Raw genomic sequence first — 18,301 nt, 5'->3', positions numbered from 1 at the left:
CAAATTGATCAGTTTTGAAAATTTTTAGATCTGGTTAGCATTAACTCAAACTTCAGAATATGTTAATAAAATTTACCCAATTTATGGCTATTGACATCTTTATATTTGTGTGTTTTGGACAAGTTTATATTTTATAAGCATTTATTATTATTATTATTATTATTTTACTTAATATATTTTAGCACACTATTAAACTAAATTTTTTTTAGCAAAAGGCTGAGGAGCGGAAGAATGGTAAAGGTGAGGAAACGAGTAGGAAAGGTAGTAAAGTAGGTATATAGTATATCCTTCTTCCACGAAACTTTCTTGGTGCAACTGCAATTATTCAATCTAGCAGTAGCAGTGCCACACTTGGAAAGTAAAGACTACAAATAATAATTTTCTGACCACGCGCAATGCAGTACAAACAAATGAAACAATATTTTAAGTTTCTCAAAAGATAGAAACAGCGAATCAATCATTAAAAAAATTAGAAACAGGGAATCACTTTTCTTTCTCATCCGACAGTATGTAATGCACATTGGAAGCAACATCCATATTTATTTCCATAGTTTTGCTACAGATTTTTATTTTTTATTTTTCACAAAAAAAACTAACGTATTTTTAATTTTTTTTTTACAAAAAACTCGCTTCAACATAAAAAATACATAGTTTTACCATTTTCTTTTACTTTACCTTATTTCCATCACCAATTTATTAAGCGAAATGTAATATTCACAACATTTTTACAAAAAATTTTAAGTAATAAGTTGTTATTGAAGGACAAAAAAGTAACTTTCATGATAAGTTCAAATAATAATCAATAATAACTATCTACCATAGTTGTCAGTATCGTACTATACGCGATACGTATCGTATCGTGTGTAAAAAGTTCTGTATCGTATTGGCGTGTAAGTGCTCATGAATCGTACGATATAGTGTATGTATCGTATAAATCGTATGTATCGTACGATACATAGACAAATGCTTTAAAATTAGATTTTTTGTTAAAATTTGTACTTTTATTTGGATCTTACAAGTTATTAGACTTGTTTTAAACACGAAATTATTAGGTTACTTAATTTAACTTAATATAATAACATACTCATAAGTTTTTTTTCCTCTCTTTCTTCTACAAAATTTGGATTACACAGTACACACTTACATTTCACTTTAATATTTACAAATTTATTTTTTATATCATGAATAAGATATTAATTGAAAATATAATTATTTTTATTTTTTTTTCACTATTGTTATAAGTCTAAGAAACTAGAATGCCAAGAAGAATTTTTTTTTAATTATTAAAATAAAAAGAACAAGAAGAGATAATAAATGTTAATGACAATGAATAAAATTTTAATGAAGAAATAAATTTGCAAAATGATAACACATGATGATAGTATTGACTTAGATGAGGTTGATTAGCCAATATGATGAAAATAAATTAATTTTTGGGTCATTTGTTATATATTATCACTTTTGAATTTAAGCAATTTGAATGTGTATGTTATAAACACGTGCTAATTTGATTTATTTAGTTAGCTTGTTAAATATTATTACATAAGTGATGAATAAATTAGTCATTAGCTAAATATATTCAAAATTTATAATGAATATACTCTTTATATACGTATATCTATAATTTTTTTATAAATTTTATTAAGTGTTTGTGTATTTTACGATACACGATACGATACGATACACAATACAGAAAAATAAAAAATCGATTCACGATACGATTCACGATTTGACAACTATACTATCTGCTTATAATTTGTTTTGAAAATATTGTGAACGTAATATTTTTAAAATAACTAAAGTAATTTTAATTTAACACCGAAAAGGCTACTACTTTTTTGCCCCTTAACGATGACTGATGAGGAATCCCATTCTTTTATTTTCTATAAAAATCGAGTACCAAGGTAGACTTTTTTTGAGATTACTATATCAAGGTATACTTAATTGGGGAATTTGCCTCTTTTTTATTTATATATAATTTATTTAAGGCAATGCATGGCTTTTTGAACCCAAGTCTACTACTAGCTTACAGTTGGCTTGCATTACCTAAGAAATTGATAAAATATAAATAACACTAATTTTGATGAGAATTTGTGTGAGTTTATTCGGGTGACATTGCAAAATCCAACAAAGATTAGTAAGAAATCTCACCAACGTGTCCAATGCAAATTTCCACTAGACACAAGCCGTGTCTTATTGTTAGAAGTTTATCAAAACTGAATTAGCTAGAAGATAAAGAAGTAATACAATGAAAAGATTACAGGGGCAATAATAATCATTATAGCATTAGAAAATGATAAATTTTTCATGTAAAAATATATGACTATATAAAAAAATTAAATTATTTTTCAAGTGCATTTATGCCTACAGAATTATATTACTAAAATTTGTGACAATTGTTTCATCAAAATAAGTTTTTCAAAACTAAAATTCATGAAATTAATCCTATTTAAAGTCTATTATAAATAATGAAATTAAATGGATTTGTCTTATAATCATTTGATGAAAAGTAGATGTCAGGATATTAGCTCGTGCAAAAATTAATGTCTATTTTAACATAAGAATTACTTTTTCTAGTTTACATATTCATGTTTCAAAACACTCTATATCAGATTATCTATTTTACATTACATTTTATTAAAATATCATTTTTTTCTTAATTTTTTAAATTATTTATCTTTCTTCACACACAGCGATCATCACCAACTCTTTTCCTTCATTCTCGAGACATGTAAAAATAATAATAAAACACTAAACACAAATAAATAGTACTAGCGTAAATTTACATAATTACTTTAGCAATTATGTTTTTTTTTTTTTTTTTTTAATTTACAGAGTTTTGCATGACTTGATGTGGGTGAATTTTGGTATTAATTGGCTAAAATGTAGTTATTTTTCAATTATATAAATACTGATAGTGATTTGAGTGCCCTTAACAAACCTAAATATAAAAATTTTATATTAAAAACAAAAATCAAGAGTTTTAACTAAAAATTTTAATTAAAAAATAAAATAAATATTATTTAAAATAGTCTAAGTGGTTTTGACTTGCAACCTCAAAGGTCTGAAAATAGGTGTAAAGTACCACACTTTCGGTGCATTTTCAGCTCAATTTTTCTTACTTTCTTGAAAACAAAGACCTACGTCAATAGTTATGCTATTTCCACGAAATTTCCACCAAATTCAGTAGAAATCTCGTGCGTCTTCAGTTTTTCAAAAAGAGAAAAAGTGGGAAAATGATATGACAAATTAAATTAGTCTAAGCTTTGTTTACTTTTCTAACAATGCATAGTGTACCGTATTTCTTAATGGATAGATAATACACGTGGACCATGGTTGTAAATCTTGGAGCAATCTAATATGTAAAGAGAGAACAAACTATTGGGATCAGTGGGATGGAGTAAAGAAGAAAGAAATAATAGCAAACATACCAAACTTAGTAGAGTCGAAGAGGAAAAAAAATGAGTAGAGTTAGGATGCCAAAGACTAGGAGATAAATCATAAAAGAGACGAAAAAAAAGAGAAAAAAAATCAGTAGAGTCGAAGGCTCACAAATGAAATCTGTAATTCGTTGGATTTTTTTTTTTTTGTTATTCTATTTTAAAGGATGGGGCAAAAATTAGAACCATTTTTGGTTTATAAGTCATGGGTTTCAATTAGTTAGGGTGTTCAAAATATTCTTAGGTAGTCAATCAAAAATTTTTAAAAATATTATATATAATTATTTTTTACCCCCAATCTGGGTGTATCAGTGTATGTTCGTTTGAATACCCTAATATCAACGTGGCAGCGTCACTGTAAATAGAGTCTTGTATTCAATCAGTTAGTTCAATATACAGAGACATTTTTCTAACAAATTTGATTTATATTCCCATTTGTGTATCATCTGGTTTAACAAAATTTATTCAGTCATTTAAAAAAAAAAAAAATCCTTTTAAACCACAAGATGGGGCCAAACTGAAGTTTCAATCTGAGTTATCCCTATATCCGATCAATGATGTCTAAAGTTGAATTGATAATAACTTTTGGCTAACTCTTGGCCGAAGTACCAGCTGCCCCAGGCGCAGCCTTAGCTATTGTCAAACTTTTCAACTTAGGCTGCGTTTGAATCGACTTCAAAGTGATTCCGGAAATGATTTTCCGAAAAATAGGTGTGTTTGGTTGTTACTTCAAATTCGGTCAAACTGAAAAGCATTTCCAGTTGACCGAATTTGAGAGCCAAAACAACGGAAATGATTTTCCGTTTCTATTTTCACTTCAAAGTACTTCCGACCTTGGAAAATAGAAGAGAGAGAAAGAGAGAGAGAGAGAGAGAGAGAGAGATCGCGACATCACCGTCCGCCGACATCACCGACTCGCGCGGTAGCGCCGATGGCGATCGCGATCGCGATCTCTGCTTCGATCTTCGCGCGATGCGTCGATCTTCGCACGATGCGTCGATCTTCGCGCGATCGCGATTGATGCATCGCACGAACGCGATCGACGCATCGCGCGAACGCGTCGATCGCGATCACGATCGACGCATCGCGCCGCCGATCGCGATCTCTCCGATCGCAATCTCGCTGTAGAGAGGGAAAATTCCCGACCTATCACAAGTTGACATATCACATTACCAAGTCCACAAAATACAGCCAATTACAGAACACCATGTATTGCTGCTAAGTTTTGCTATCACTATTTAGAAGCCAATAGAAATTTGCCAAGTGTCATGCAAGAGCCAATCACGCATCAGCGCACGTGTAAGCGATGACTCAAGCAGCCTCGCACGTGTAAGCGATGACTCAAGCAGCCTCGCACGTGTAAGCGATGACTCAAGCAGCCTCGCACGTGTAAGCGATGACTCAAGCAGCCTCGCACGTGTAAGCGATGACTCAAGCAACCTCGCACGTGTAAGCAATGACTTAAGCGGACCAATCAAGCTGTGACATGTGTCACCGATCAAGCTCCGCCACGTGTCGCTCACCCATCCCAAAACTCCTATAAATAGAAGCCTTCCTGAGACATTTAGGACGACCAGAATTCAGAAGGGAAAAAGCTCTGCAAAGATCAAGCCTCAAAGCCTTCAAGAACTTCAAGAACTTCAACCCCAAAATCGGAGAACATTCGAAGCAGAATCATCCAGATCATCTACCTAGATCCTAAAGTCCATGGGAATCAAGCCAGAAGTGTTCGAAAACATCAGCAAATCACAAATCAGTGAAGCTCAACGGATTCAAGCCTCTAAAGCTCCGAAGAACTTCCACCACAAACCTTCGAAGACGAAGAACGCACGAAGAACACGAAGAACGCGAAGAATAAAGGATTTCTAAACAAGCTCATAGCCAGAGATTCATTGTAATTCTGTTTCAGTAATCTTCGATCCATCCCTCAACCAAATTGAAGGATATTTTGTGTTCAAGTCAAAACCACATTACCACAAATCCAATCAATAAGTCTTGCAAGGAGATCGAATCAGAGGATCACTCTTTTGTAATTTCAGAGAATTGTACCACACAATCATAAATACAAATTCGCATTTGTGAAACTATTTTACTTGTTTGATTTATTTCGAACTAGAAATTTAGTCGCTTACAAATTCTGGCACGCCCAGTGGGACCTCTCTGCCTCTCATCTCTTCCTCCTTCAAAAGAAAAGAAATTCGACATCATTTTGCTACTAGCTTCAATGGCCTCTAGCAAGAATGTACGAAAATCAGTGGTTGAGGATTCCGGTGCTGATGAGTATGTCGGCCCAATCACTCGCAATCGGTCCAAAGCTTTTGATCGACTCCAACCTCAATCAACCCAAGAAAGCCAACCTCCTGCTGTCACCTCTCTGGACTTTCTTGCAAATAGGAAAGCTACCACTAAAGATTTATCTGCCTTGAAAGATTTGGAGACCAGTAATGAATCATCCCCAACAAAGACCTTTTCTATCAACTCTTCACCCGTAATGAGAAACTTAAGGAGTGAAGTACCACTGACTCATCCTGTTTCATCATTTTCCCCGTCATCTATAGAGGTCATGCCAGTAATGATGACTAACACCTCTACCATGGAAGAAAAGATGGCTGAAATGGAACAAAGGGTCATCCTTCTCACAAAGGCACTTGAAGAAAAGGATGTCAAAATTGCAACCCTAATGAATAAGCTGGAGGTATAAGATTCGGGTGAATCAAGTCTTGGACCTGAGCAGCCACCTGGCTTTACCTTCAAAGGAGAAAACGCCAAGGGTGATAAAGGAAAAGGAGGTGAAGGCACTTCTCAATACGGACATTCCACCTCAATGGCCTCAATATCTGTCCAACAACTGCAGGATATGATTACAAATACCATTCGAGCACAATATGGAGGTTCTTCCACAAGTTCTCTCATATATTCCAAACCCTATACAAAGCGCATTGATAACATGAGAATGCCAAATGGGTATCAACCTCCCAAGTTCTTGCAATTCGATGGCAAAGGAAACCCTAAGCAACACATTGCTCACTTTGTAGAAACTTGCGAGAATGCAGGGACTCAAGGAGGCCTCTTTGTAAAGCAGTTTGTCCGATCACTAAAAGGGAATGCCTTTGATTGGTATACAGACTTAAAGCCTGAATCAATCGATAGCTGGGAACAACTTGAAAGGGAGTTTCTCAACCGATTCTACAGCACACGACGCACAGTAAGCATGATGGAGCTTACCAATACTAAACAGTGGAAGGATGAGCCCGTCGTTGATTATATCAATCGGTGGCGTTCTTTGAGTCTAGACTGCAAGGATAGACTTACTGAAATATCTGCTATAGAGATGTGCATCCAAGGCATGCATTGGGGACTTCTTTACATTCTTCAAGGAGTAAAGCCCCGAACATTTGAAGAGTTGGCAACTCGTGCACATGACATGGAATTAAGTATTTCCAGCCATGGAAATACGAAACCTCCCGTACCTGAAGAAAGGAAAGAAAGACGAGAAATAAGGAAAAATGACAGGAATGCGAAAAGTAATATCAAAGATTCAATGAATGTCAATCCTGCCCCAGTCAAAATTTCAACAAAAAATGTGAAGACCAATGAAAAGAGGCCTGAAGGAGGTCAACAACGTGAGACGCGTCGCTCATCACTTAAGGAATGGGAACAAAAGGTCTATCCTTTCCTAGACGCCGATATGCCTGAAATGCTAGAACAACTGCTCAAGTTGAAATTAATTGAATTGCCAGAATGCAAACGACCGGAAGAGATGAGAAAAGTTGATGACCCGAACTATTGTAGGTATCATCGCATCATAAGTCATCCAATCCAAAAATGCTTTGTTCTTAAAGAACTCATCATGAAGCTAGCCAAGGAAAGGAAAATCGACTTGGATTTTAATGATGTTGCTCAGTCAAATCTGGTCACATTTTCTTGTGGGTTACCTAGTTCCCTGTCTCCGAATACTAAGCAAGGGGCAAATACCACGCTCATCCATTTTGGTTCTCTAGAACCAGTTCAAGTTCAACTCTCACAAAAAGCACCTCATTATAAATCAAACGATGATAAAAGGTCAACGACGGATGAGGAAGAAGGTTGGACAATGGTTGTTCACAAGAGATGGAAGAAGAAACGAGCATTCCCTCTTCATTTGATCACCCAAGAATCCAAAAGAGCACAAAACCAGATTCAGCCTTGGTCAAAAAGAATGAGTGATAAGAGACAAAGGAGACTGGGAACAAAAGTGTATGAAGATTCAGCACAAACCCGAAAATCTCGAAAGCTCATCACATTGGAAGAATTCTTCCCCAAAAAATTCTTTCAAAATGACTCAGCCGAGGCCGTCCACACAATTTCTCGTTGCGAAATCCAGGACGAAAAAGAGGACGTTGACCATGGTGATCCAAAAGAGACCGTGTCATCCTTGGAGGAACTCCAATCTCAGGTCGATGAAGTTGAACCCTTGCAATCCTCCACATCACCAAAAGAAATGCTCACCCAAGCTTTTGAGGAGCCAGAGATATACGCCCCTCATACCAATACGCTTCAACAAACATCGGGATGTTACGTATGCTCTCCAGACTTAACCTTCACTGATGAGGATCTATTGTTAGGCTCTAAGCCCCACAATCGCCCACTCTATGTCTCTGGTTATGCTCGTGAACAAAGGATTGAGCGTATCCTTGTTGATGGAGGTTCAGCCGTTAACATACTCCCAAAAATGACCCTGAAACGACTAGGTTTTACTATGGAAGAATTATCACACAGTCGTTTGGTCATCCAAGGTTTTAACCAAGGAGGACAACGTGCAATCGGCCTGATCCACCTAGAATTAACCATTGGAGAATTGAAAAGTAACGTCTTGTTCCACGTCATTGACGCTAAGACGACCTACAACATGTTGTTAGGTCGTCCTTGGATCCATGAAAATGGAATAGTGCCGTCGACCTTGCATCAATGCTTCAAGTTCTTTCAAAATGGAATAAAAAAGGTCGATGCCGATTTAAAGCCTTTTACAGAAACCGAAACTCATTTTGCTGATGCAAAATTTTATGCAAAAGAAGACATTTCTAGCGAGGTTCTTCCAGTTGAGATCCCATCTGTAGAAAGTAAACAGGATGAAAAGGAGCATGTTAAATTCATCGCCAAAAAGGACATTTCTTCCCCAAAGAAAGGCCCAGAGCCCTTCCTCCGGTATATACCATTATCACATCGCAAAAATGGACAATCACCATTCGCGGAATGCCTTCAACCTACAAAAGACATGGGGAGACCTGCAAAGCTCACGATGGAGGATGTAGCCATATTGAAAGAAAATCATGTCATGCCTTTAACTTCATCCATAAACCCTTTGCCCTCGAAGCCGTTAAATGGATTCGTGAGGTCTTCGCAAAGTCCGATAGAGCATGGTATTCTACCAAGTGAGCGGATGAAAGAATGGTTCGACCCAAAGGCATATAGTCTGTTAGCCAAAGCAGGCTACGATTTCTCAAAACAAGAAGACTTAGGGAAGCTAATTCCAGAAGCCACCGGAGAAAAGATGCATGGCCTTAGCAAAACACAAAGGAAAATGCGGCTTGAAGGGCATGAAATTCATATCCCAAAGACCGGATTAGGTTATACTCCCGAACAACTAGCTCAGATATGGATCAAGAAAAGAAGCGATCCTTCGAGTTCCCAATACATAACGATGGAGGTCGGCGAAAGTTCCAATCAAAGAGAAGACCATTCTTCACCCCATGTCTCAGTGTTTGATCGCATCGAGGCCTCGTCATCACGAATCACAGTGTTTGACAGGTTAAATACAACTTGTTTAACACCAAATCGGGACACTCTTGCTTGTAAATCAGTCTTTGATCGACTGGGGGCAACGAAAAGGCCTATTGATAGTCATTCTCAAAGTTCAATAAACTTTGACGTTCAAGGGGAGAAGAAAGCCAATGATGAGATTCGCAGTAGCATTCCTTCACGCATGAAATGTAACTTTACCTTGGAGATCAACACTGAAGGATCGCTCAAAGTCAAAAGACGAACGATTGTACATACAAGTCAGTCACACGTCCATGATGAGGAAATTGAAGAGGTATCATCCTCGTTTCATATTACAATAGAAGAGGGTACACTGTCAGATGCTGAAGTAACCAATGAAGAGGTCGATGAAGCTCCTCCAGCCTTGGAAGATGGAGGACAAGCTACAGTTGATGAACTTAAAGAGATCAATTTAGGAACTGTTGAAGAACCCCGGCCAACTTTCATCAGTGCGCTTCTTACCCCTGAAGAAGAAGAAGGATACCTCAAGCTCCTAGTAGAGTACAAAGATGTGTTCGCTTGGACTTACAAGGAAATGCCTGGGCTCAATCTGAGTATTGCTCTACACCATTTGGCAGTAAAGAAGGGCGTGCGCCCAGTCAAACAAGCTCAAAGACGCTTTCGGCCAGAGCTTATCCCTCAAATAGAAACCGAGGTCAATAAGCTCATCGAAGCAGGCTTCATTCGTGAAGTACAGTACCCGGAATGGATCGCTAACATCGTCCCTGTCAAAAAGAAGAACGGACAAATCCGAGTGTGCGTTGACTTTCGTGATTTGAACAATGCATGTCCCAAGGATGATTTTCCATTACCCATCACTGAGGTTATGGTTGATGCCACTACTGGTCATGAAGCTTTATCTTTCATGGATGGATCTTCGGGTTACAACCAAATTCGAATGAATCCTAAGGATGAGCAGCTTACAGCTTTCCGTACCCCTAAGGGAATTTACTGTTACAAAGTGATGCCCTTTGGACTAAAGAATGCAGGTGCTACTTATCAACGGGCCATGCAGAAGATCTTTGATAATGTACTTCATAAATACGTGGAGTGTTATGTTGATGATTTGGTGGTTAAAACAAAAAGGAGGGAAGACCATCTGGCAGATCTACGATCCGTGTTCACCCGACTGAGAAAGTATCAGCTTAAAATGAACCCCCGCAAATGCGCTTTTGGTGTAACATCTGGAAAATTTCTTGGTTTCATTGTGAGGCACCGCGGTATTGAAATTGACCAGTCCAAAATTGAAGCTATCCAGAAAATGCCAGACCCAAGAATCTACGAGAACTTAGAGGCTTGCAGGGAAAATTGGCCTACATACGACGATTTATCTCAAATTTGGCCGGTCGATGTCAACCTTTCAATAGATTGATGAAGAAGGATGTGCACTTTGAATGGGATGAGGCTTGTAGCAATGCTTTTGCGCTCATCAAAAGGTACTTGCTTAATCCTCCAGTTTTAGGTGCTCCTATCCCAGGAAAGCCTTTGGTGCTGTATATTGCGGCCCAAGAAAAGTCTCTAGGTGCTCTTATGGCGCAGGAAAATAAAGAGGGGAAAGAAAGAGCCCTTTATTATCTAAGTCGAACTCTCAATGGGGCTAAATTAAATTATTCTCCTATCGAAAAGATGTGCCTCGCTCTTTTCTTTGCCATAGACAAACTGGAGCACTACATGCAAGCATATACAGTCCGTTTGATAGCAAAGGCAGATCCGATCAAATATGTCCTCTCCAGGCCAGTGGTTTCGGGTCGAATAGCTCGATGGGCAGTCTTGCTACAACAATATGACCTTGCATACATTCCACAAAAAGCTGTCAAAGGACAAGCATTGGCAGATTTCTTAGCTGATCACCCAGTTCCATCTGATTGAGAGTTCTCCGATGATTTCCCGGATGAAGATGTGTTTTACATTGAAGAAATGCCACCATGGATTATGCTTTTCAATGGGGCTGCACGTCGAGAAGGAGCGGGGGCAGGTGTAGTGTTTGTTTCTCCACAAAGACAAATACTTCTGTACTCGTTCTCATTAAGCGAACTTTGCTCTAACAATGTAGCTGAATATCAAGCATTGATTATTGGTCTACAAATGGCCATTGAGATGGGCATAGCTCAGCTTGAGATCTTTGGGGATTCCAAATTAATTATCAACCAAATCTTGGAGCAATATGACGTCAAGAAAGAAGACCTCATCCCCTATTGCAAATATGCGAAAAAATTACTAGCAAATTTGAGGCCACCACATTGGAGCATATACCAAGGAAGGAGAATAAACAGGCTGATGCTTTAGCTAATTTGGCTACTACCTTAGCATTATCCCAAGAAGAGACAACCAAAGTCGCTATTTCCCAAAGGTGGGTGGTACCTCTCGTGGTTAAAGAAGAAGAAGAAGAGCAAGCCAACATCATTTCTGTATGCCTTGTCGAAAAAGAAGATTGGCGACAAGTGATCATTGAATACCTTCAACATGGAAGACTCCCGGATGATAAACGCCATAGGACTGAAATTCGGCGGAGGGCTGCTCGATTCATTTACTATAAAGACATTCTCTTTCGCCGATCATTTGATGGATTGTTTCTCCGTTGCTTAGGAGAGGAGGAGGCTAAACAAGCCTTAGAGGAGGCTCATTCTGGCATATGCGACGCACATCAGTCAGGTCCTAAGTTACACTATAGGATCAAACGAATGGGTTACTATTGGCCTACGATGATACAAGATTCTATGGAGTGCGTTAAGAAGTGCGAAGCTTGTCAATATCACGCGAACTTCATCCATCAGCCGCCAGAACCTCTACACCCAACTGTAGCTTCTTGGCCTTTTGATGCATGGGGACTTGATGCGATAGGGCCATTACCAAAGTCATCCGGTGGCCACTTGTACATCTTGGCTGCAACTGACTACTTCTCAAAATGGGCGGAAGCTGTACCCCTTAGGGAAGTGAAGAAAGAAACGGTGGTCAATTTCATTCGAACTCACTTGATCTATCGGTATGGTGTCCCTCGATATATCATAACTGATAATGGCAAACCATTCTACAATAGGCTGATGACAGAGCTATGCGAAAAGTTTGAATTTAAACAATACAACTCCTCCATGTACAATGCCCCGGCAAATGGACTAGCTGAAGCGTTTAACAAAACACTTGGCAGTTTGTTGAAAAAAGTGGTATCCAAGACAAAGCGAGACTGGCATGAAAGAATCGGAGAAGCATTATGGGCATATCGAACAACATTTCGAACGCCTACTCAAGCAACGCCATATTCTCTTGTCTACGGAGTGGAAGCCGTCCTTCCTTTAGAACACCAAATCCCATCATTACGGATTGCCATTCAAGAAGGATTGACTGGAGAAGAAAATGCCAAGCTCAGGTTGCAAGAATTAGAGGCACTTGATGAAAAAAGGCTTGAGGCCCAACAATGCCTTGAATGCTATCAAGCTCGTCTTTCAAACGCATTCAATAAAATGGTCAAACCACGATCATTCCAAGTTGGTGACTTAGTCCTCGCCGTTCGAAGACCTATCATCACAACTCATCGTACAGGCAATAAGTTCACTTCAAAATGGGATGGACCTTATGTTGTGCAAGAAGTCTACACCAATGGAGCTTACAAGTTGATTGATAATGATGGTGTAAGGATCGGCCCCATCAATGGGAAGTTCCTCAAACGCTTCTATGCTTGAAAATCAAGAATTGCTCCTCGGTAAGAGCTTAAACTACCCACTATAGCGCTGCAAGAGTACATGATGTCTTCCCATTACCCTTCAAAGCGTACCAATAAGGAGAAATTAATCTCACTCCATGTCAACAATTGCGAGTGTGGCGTAGCGGTTGGACGCCCGTGTCACCCTTGAGGCCATCTCGGGTTCGATCAGTGGTGATACCCACTATTACACACTGCGCCCCCCTTTTTGCAAAAAAAAAAAAAAAAAAAAAAAAAAAAAAAAAAAAAAAAAAAAAAAAAAAAAACAAACAAACAAACAAAAACAAAAACAAAAACAAAAATCTTTTGAACTACGTGATGACTTGATCCCTCTCTAGGGTACGTAGGCAACTTAGTATCTTTTCCTGAGTTCAGTCACGCACTAAAAAAAAAAATGAAGGAACAGATAATAAAGTCTCCTTTATTGATTGACGAAAGGAAAATAGTACAAGAGGAAAGCATGATGACATGTATGAAGGGAATTAAAATGAAAGAAATTATGACATCCATTTCAAATCTTTCAAGCTAGAACGATTATCTTCCAGAAGGACTCGTATCTTCTCTAAAGCCTCCATATCCTGGTCTTCAAGAACGGGGGCAGATTTGACTTCTTCAAGTTGTTCTTCTAAGTCTTGCACAACATTGTCTTGTTCAACTTGATGAGTCTCAATTTGAGAAAGCGATTGCTCTAGCTGGATGAGCTCTGTTTTCAGGTCAACCATCCTCAATCTAACAGCATCAAGTTCGGTCTTCAAAGATGCTTTCTTCTGCGATGCTTCAGAAAGGAGGAATTCAACTTCAGTCTGGCATTGAGTTAAGATAACAGGACTTGGTCGTTTGTTCAGAAATTCCTTCATCTTCAAATAGTCTGCAATACCCTCACAATATTTGTCAACATTCTCACGCAAGTGTTGAGGGTCCACTCCAAAACTTTCAACCCCACTATAAATTTCATGTATTTCAGCTTGTGGGAGGATGGTGTCTATAGAAAGATTCGAAAGCCTATTTAGAAGAACATCTCCTAGCATAGAAGCCCCTTTCCTACGCACGGAAGAAATATGTGCCTTGGCTTGAAATACAGAGACTTCCGGAGGTTTAGTCGGTTGTAGGGATGGGAGACTCGACAACCAAACTCTTCAACCGATTTTACCCTTTGTTTTGTATCTAGCTTCTGCTAGATATTGAGTTACCCGAGTTGTTTTACTTGAATCATTCTCACCAATTACAACTAGGACTTGATTTTCATGCATAGCCTGAATGAGTTCCTTCTTTGATTGATAGATTGGCAAGCTTTGCCTTTGTTCCTCAATCGACAGCTTTGACCTCTATCCAAAGCTAAGGGATTGTTCATGTCCATAAGCATCCTTCTTCATATGCCGATGATAAACCTCTCACCCGTCTCCGACCTAGTAATCAGGCAACTCAGTGCCACTCTCTTTCAGTTTGGAGTCGAATCCGATGACAGTGTTGCAGTGTCGACCAAAGTCGATGATAAACTCGGCAAGAACTTTTTCTCCAAATCCTAAATGCGTTTCGAGTTCAGAGCAGACCTTGGAGACGAGTGATAGGTATTCGAGTTTCTTAAACCCATCGTCTTTAGCGGGAGCCATTGTTGAAAAAGATACAGAAATAGCTAGAGAGGGCAAAAATGGGTAACTAACAATAAATTTTCAACTATCTAGTTAGGAGGCAATGTTTGCAAACTATATTTTTTACTAGTATCTCAAGCCTAAGAGACTCGATTTAGGGTTTATAAATCGAGTCTTTGAGGGTCGATTTTCATGTTTTGATTGTGTCTAAGTTGTCACATTTTCCACATGGCGACCACTTGGAAATCGAGTCTTAGAGACTCAATTTCTAAGAAGATAAAATACCACAACACCAACAAAGAAATCAGAACAACAACACAAACAAAGAAATCAGAGCAGGAGCCAGAGAAAAAAAAAAAAAAAAAAAAAAAGTCGAAGAAGAAAAGAAACCCAAAAAGGCTGCTCTCTCTTTCTCATGCTTCAATCCAAGAAACAAAAACACCACTGCAACCAACAGATGGCCAGGCCGCCACCATCGCAACCACCAAATGCGTGACCCAGGGGCCGCGCGGCCCAGGGGCAGTGCAAGCCCCAGGTAGTGCGACCCAGGGGCCGTGCGAGCCCCTACTTCGTTGACGGAAGATGGGCTACTGAGCTTGACTGGGTTTTTGAGATTTGGGGTTTGGATTGAAGATGGGTATTTGAGCCTGAGAGCTTTTGGGTCGCTCTTTCTCTCACTCTGAGACTTCAAATTTTTTAAAATTTTTTTGGTTTATAAATCAAACCATGGAAATCGAGTATTTGAGACTCGATTTATAGGCCAAAATCGAGTCTCTTAGACTTGAGATGCTAGTAAAAAATATAATTTGCAAACATTGTCTCCTAACTGGATAGTTGAAAATTTATTGTTAGTTACCCATTTTGGCCGCTAGAGAGATACAATGAAGGAAAAAAGATAGAGATGCGAGGATTTATATAATAAAAACTCAATGAGCCTAGGCCTTTTAGCAATGGCTCATAAAATCAAGGCCATGCTATACGCAGCTGGGCCTAGGCCTTTTAGCAGACCGAATGTATATGCAATAATAAAAGAATTTATTAGTACTTAATTTCACTGGGTGAAGACTTTATTTTATTTTGTTTTTTTTTAATAATCATAATTCATTCAACTAGTCGCTAACCCATGCGATGCACGGGATAGTTAAACAAAATTTATACACATTCACTTTTATTGGTACAATCATTTGAAAATAATTCTAACTAATACCCAAATGTAAGAGACACATTGACTTACTATTTAAAGTAGCCTTCTGAAGAATTTACACATATTGTGCAACTGAGCCTTAATTTCTCATCAACAATAAAAACATGGAAATTCAAAACATGGAAAGAAAATAAAAATTACAACAATTAATTCCATTATCTTTCATGCTATACTTTGTAATTGTAATAAAATTGGCTTCTACTATTCTTTATTCTATAGAGATATGAACATATTGGATTTCTCAAACAATTACCGGTATTGCAATAAAATGATTTATTATTGAAAATAAGAAACAAAGAAAATCTGTCTATAACTTAAGAAACACAATATACTAAAATTAAAGAGATAAAATTTTCGGAGGACAAAATATTATAGATAATTTTAGAAATAGATTATACACTTAAAAGGGTTAGTAATTTATAGCACTTACCCCCCTATTAGTATACAGACATCAAGTGCGGTCGTCGTAACCCTTTGAAAGAACCTTCCCCAATTGGACCCTATCAAAAAAAAAAAAAAAAAAAACACCCAATTAACAAAATTGATCCAAAAGGGTCTAAAAAGCACACAAAATCAATTCAAAAAACAAAAATATGAGACAAAGTAATTACTTTCCGCTGCCAATGAAATCGTCTTTTGCATTGCTGTTCCAAACTGCAACACTTATCTCTCTAAGGCCTTCAATTAACGAAAACACAAACTTCTCTTGGAATACCGGAGTATTATGACCATCTATATACACACACAAAAAACAAAATCAGCATAACTCACTATAACTCTATAGAAGCCTCAAAAATATAAAGAGAAATTAAAGGGGTTGAATTTGATATTTACGTTTGGAGAGAGAGAGTTTGCAGAAACTGTGGCTTTATATTTCTTAACTTGAGAGAGGGGTAAGGTTGCTAGGGTTTTGAGGTGTTATAATGTTTTTATTTTTATTTTTTAAATATTGTGCTGACGTGGAAAATTGTGGTGCCAGCTGAGGCTTCGATTTTATATATATATATATTTATATAGATTAGTACTGATTTCGTGCTAAGCAAAGTTGTGCAAGCCTTGGGCTTTTTTTTTGGGGTCCCACCCACTCTTTTTATTTCTTTGGACCACGAACAATTTCTTTGAAAACAAAAATTGATGTCGTAAACGTTTTCTTCAACCCTAGTGAGAAAACCTATCTAGAGGAGACGCTTTAGAATGGGATTTCTACAATTGATGTCATGAATTACATTATTGGGTTTACAAAATTGGTTATTAACTGAAAACAGTACATAAGGACTCTCTCTCATTTATTTTGATCTAGAATGATTCTCCACTTTTCTCTTATCTATGTTTATTTCTTAGTTGTGACAGAATCTAACACTCTAGTTTGGTTTGTGCCTGTATCAGTTGCAAAGTCCATTTAGTTGCCTAGTATGTGAGTATTATGCCTTTTGAGTGTATGTACACTCAACATCCGTTCATCTTAGGTTGAAGGCTAAGCTTGGTGATTTGTGAGAAATTGGTAATTTAGCAAAATTTTTAGGATATGGTGTGGTGCTTTAAAATTTTTATTACCAATAAAAACATGTCCTCTACTTTATTACCAAGTTTCAGACACTCCTGGTGGGTCTTGAACCCATTACCTCACCATCCACATTACTAAAACTAGTATGTAATCTATGCATGGTTATTAAACATATAGAACATTAGTTTAGTCAGGATATTTGGAGGTACTAAAATAATTTTTCTCATTACACTGCTATTACATATATAATTTTAAAAAATCACTATTACATACTACACTATTCGTGAAATTCTACTAAATACAATACAAAATAAAAGAACAAGTTGGTCTAATAGTATCTCCAAAATTGAATGAGAATAGGTGCAGATCGTTCAACTTAATCACAATTTCTTATGTCCAAGATCTTCGTATACAAAGTATCTAAATTGAAACAACATAAAAAAAGAAAGATATGCTCATTAGTTTAGAGAAAAAATTACAGCAAAAATATGAACAATCTAATTAATTTGTATGGAAAACTAACTAAAGCAAAAAAGGCTAAAAGAAAATTATCTAAGATTTAGACTTGAATTGTTTGTATTTATTACTAGCTCATCATAAGCTTGACATCAATGCAACCAATTGAAAAAACTTACTAAATAATAATAATATATCAAAATTAAATGACAAAAAAAAAAAAAAAAAAACTAAAAAAGACTCAATAATAGCAATAATGAAATGGTCGTGAAGCAAAAAAAGAAGAAGAAGAAGAAGAAGAAGAAGAAGAAGAAAGTAATAATGAAATGGTCATTTATGCATTGCACACGAAAATATTCAATAATAGTAATAATGAAATGGTCATCAAGCAAAGAATAATAATGAAATGGTCATCTCAGCTTTCTCATTGAGTATCATAAATGGGTCACTTGGCATTAAAATTAAGAAAGTTAAAATGGATACTTTAGACTATAGTTAGTAGTCTAAAGTATAATAGTATAATACATCATCGCACACATAAAAATGATTAGCCCTTAAAGAAATTAAAACGTTGAAGAAATTAAAAAAGTTATTGTAGAATTTTAGGGCCAT

The 18,301-nt window shown here is 37.1% G+C and overlaps 1 protein-coding gene and 1 pseudogene across 1 annotated transcript in view; both read right to left on the bottom strand.

Moving 5' to 3' along the window:
- LOC126705215 (probable pre-mRNA-splicing factor ATP-dependent RNA helicase DEAH5) overlaps positions 1 to 14,309 on the bottom strand; it is a 43,286-nt pseudogene extending 28,977 nt beyond the window's left edge.
- Positions 1 to 18,301, bottom strand: part of LOC126707482 (TMV resistance protein N-like) — a 227,195-nt gene that overhangs the window by 119,592 nt on the left and 89,302 nt on the right. The window lies entirely within an intron of this gene.

Source organism: Quercus robur, chromosome 11 (genome assembly GCF_932294415.1).
Source record: "Quercus robur chromosome 11, dhQueRobu3.1, whole genome shotgun sequence".
Taxonomy (NCBI): Eukaryota; Viridiplantae; Streptophyta; class Magnoliopsida; order Fagales; family Fagaceae; genus Quercus; species Quercus robur.
Note: the sequence above shows the minus strand (reverse complement) of the source record. Positions and strands in the feature narration are given on the sequence as shown.